General features: G+C 36.8%; 1 non-coding gene across 1 annotated transcript; it reads left to right on the plus strand.

Annotated features, from left to right (window-relative positions):
• The first annotated feature begins 545 nt into the window (after positions 1–545).
• LOC145621743 (small nucleolar RNA R71) lies at positions 546–652 on the plus strand. Its single transcript, XR_014108543.1, has one exon. It is a non-coding gene; the product is annotated as a small nucleolar RNA R71 (small nucleolar RNA).
• The last annotated feature ends 3049 nt before the right edge of the window (positions 653–3701 follow it).

A 3701-nucleotide genomic window follows, 5' to 3' on the forward strand; every position in this document is an offset into this window, starting at 1 on the left:
GGTAATATTTTTGTTGTGGAGGGGGTGCTTGTTATGGTTGTTGTGGAGGTGGAGGGTTTTGAACATTGGTTCTACGATAGGATAAATAAGGATGGTTTCGGTAGCCAGGATTGTAGGTGTTGGAGTATGGGTTATTTTGCTTGTAGGTTTGAAAAGCATTAACTTGCTCCATTGAACTCCTGCAATCTTGCTTAAAATGTCCTACACTTCCACAATTTTCACAAAAAGCATCATTAGCATTGTTAGAAACAGCAGAAACATTTGCAACAGAATTAGGAATAGTAGTACTAAGGTTATCTAATTTCTAGCAAATAGAAGTAAGCTGAGCTTGCATAAGGGTTACTGAATCAACATGATCCTTGCCCTTATTTGCATAGCCTCTAGCATTCCCATATTGGGAATTATGTATCGCCATATCTTCAATAACCTGACCTGCATCATCAACATTAAGATTCATAAATCTACCGCTAGCTGCGGAGTCTAAAATTGTCCTTGATGCATTCCCTAATCCATTGTAAAAAGCTTGAATCAACTGCCACTTTGCCAAGCTATGGTGGGGACACTCCCTCTGCAGATCCTTGAACCTCTCCCAAGCCTCATACAATGCTTCATCTGGCTCCAGGGCAAAGTTCTGAATGGCACTTCTTAGTAAAGTTGTTTTCTCTGCAGGGTAATATTTATTATAGAAATTCAAAGCAAGTGTCTCCCAGTTAGTAATACCAAGTGCAGTTCTACTCAAACCATTAAACCACAATTTAGCTTTTTCACATTAAGAAAAGGGAAAAGAATCTCCCTGATTTGGTCCTGCGTTACCCTCTTCTGCCTAATAGTGCTGCAGTATTGACAGATTTCTGCAATGTGAAGATTAGGATCTTCACCCTTAGCTCCACTGAACTGCTTTCTTTCTATCATCGTTATAAACTAGGGCTTGATCTCAAACTGGACCCCTTCGAGATCAGGTGTAGGAGAAAGATGTGGAAAATCCGTCACGGACGGCTGCGAATAATCGCTAAGCTTGGGAGGTGGAGCTGGAGGTGGTGTAGCCATCTCTAATTCTGAATCAGAAGAGTCCTCCGAATCATTAGAATTAGGTAGTGGATTTCTAGGAATATTGTTACTCCCAGAACCTGCCAGGATCTGCCTATAATAATTCTTCTATCTATGGAAAGAGCGCTCGATCTCAGGATCGAATGGAATGTAACCTGATCTGGAACACCTAGGCATAAACAAAGAACTAAAAAGACAGATATTAGAACTACCTCAAAGAACTAATGTCCTTTAAGGCAAAAGAAAAATAATCTAAACTACAAAAACAATTAGAAATAAAAATAAAACCGTTTCCCCGGCAACGGCGCCAAATTTTGACAGGCTAAAGTCGTATCACCTAATCAAAAGTAATTACCTAAGTCCACTAGCTTATGCAGATAGGAAAGTAGGGTCGAATCCACAGGGAAACAAATATTTCTACTCCTAATTAATCATTATAATCTAAATTATTAAGGTAAGCAATATGTTTGTGACTATAAACTATACTACGAAGATTATGAGTAAGGAGAGTAATTAGGGAAGAAATCAATAAAAATAAAGCCTAGGGCATAGGTTCACTAATAAACAATATTCCAGGGTAAAACATAATAATCAATCATCAATGCATTAATTAATCAGATCATAAAGGGCTTTCGCTACGTTTACAATCACAGAGTTAATTTACCGGTATTAAATCTCATCTCTCGAATCTCGACCTAACCATTTATAAATTAATCTGCCTATTGAAACTAAGCCTAAACATCAATTCTCATCTCTCGAATCTCGAATCAATATTGCTAAACTCATTCAATTAAATCTGGCCAAATCTAATTGCATAACATTTAAACAATCAATAGGAAATCAATTAAGCATTAACAATCAATAATCATAAAATTACCCCTTCATATTAGTTATTAGATCCCCATAAACCCTAGAAAGAGAACTACTCAGACATGATTAAAGCTAAATAAAACATAGTAAATAAACGAGACATAAGGAATTGAATGAATAAAAATACTGAGATTAATAAAAGAGAAATCGTACCAAGACGACGGAATTACAATGGAGTTTAGGAACAAGAGAAAAATAAAGTCTAGAGAAAGAAAGTCTAAGTAGAGAGAGAAGAAAATAAAACTAGAGTGTAGAGAAGTGAAAAGAAGTGTCCAATCTTGCCTAATAAAATTACATTAATATTAAGCAAGAATTATACGCTAAAACAAACTAATCGGAAATTAATTCCTCCTAAAATTACACGCGCCCGGTCGGTCGGGCCGGGCCCACCTTTTTCTTCTCCTAAGGTCTTCTCGCGCCCGGCCGGGCGCGTGCTCCGGGCGCGAGCTTTGTTTCTTCGCTACTCGCCCCGCTCGGCCGGGCGCGCCTTCGGGCGGAGCTCGGGTGGCCAGGCATGACTTCTTTGGGCGCCCAAAACCAATTGGGCCCCGAGTGTCCCTCCTTGGGCCTCTGAACTTGGCCCATATGCCTTGCATCTCCAAAACTGAGCCCTTAGTCACCGATTTGCTACCTCCAATCGGTCTTGGGCTATCAAAAGTGGTCGCGGTCTTCCAACGCTTGTAGATGCTTCTCGAAAATCCAGGAAAATGCTCCAAGTACGCAAATTCCTACAAAACTCAAGCAAAACTACAAAAATACTGAAAAACACAAATTAGTAATAAAAGTGGCTTAAAGGAGCCAAAAACACTACTAATTACGACCAAGGGACGAGGGTATACCTCTATATAAAATGAACACATCAAATACCGAACCCGAACTGTCAAACCGTTTTGACAGTGCTAAAAGTACCAAATAATTCATAATTAATTTACCTTATTTATTTATTTATTTATTTATTTTGGGAAACATAAGTCATAATTGTATAATTCAAGATACAGATTTCCTTACTTACAACCATATTATCATTCCACAATCAATTAATTCCAAAAACATTAACTTAAAAATGAAACATATGCAATATGGGACTAAGATTATTAAACGAAGGAAATATTAATTTGAGAAAGCATGACAAAATCACGCGCCGATTGGTGTAATTAATATTCATTTTAATTTAATGTTTCTATTTTTAGTTAGCTTATCCAACTCCCCATGGCGTTTGCTAGCTTTCGGAAATGCTAGTTTCACTGCTCACATTTGTCAAAAGAAAGGAAACCTCCAGCTAAACTTGAATCATGAACATGAATTATGAAATATGCTCACATACGTCTCATCTTATTAGGCCAAGGTAGCATTAAATCCCGTAGTTGAAATGTTGTAACTACTCTCATTGTCTCATTAAGTGCAATTTAAACTTTGATTGATTACCCATTAGATTCCTTTCCTAAATCTATATCACCCCACGCTTTAAGTGCCAGAATACGACATTTCCGTTTTAGTTTGCATTTTAGATCTAGCAAAACGTAATGCTTGTATACGGAGTATATATAGTTTTCCTTTTTGGTGCAGAATGAACTATGAAGCAAAGGCATTATGTATAAATTAGAAATAAGGGTGGGTAGTTTTCGGTTTTTAACATGTAAATAGTCATACGGCAACTACATTAATAATAAAGTTTTGTACTGTTTACTTCACCTTATAGTTGACGAATTGAAATTATTTTTGCTGAACTAAAATTATTATTATTAATTCTTTTATTAAATTTTCCTATTTAACGTTACTGATTT

This window comes from Chenopodium album, chromosome 27 (genome assembly GCF_948465745.1).
Source record: "Chenopodium album chromosome 27, dcCheAlbu1.1, whole genome shotgun sequence".
NCBI classification, from domain to species: Eukaryota; Viridiplantae; Streptophyta; class Magnoliopsida; order Caryophyllales; family Amaranthaceae; genus Chenopodium; species Chenopodium album.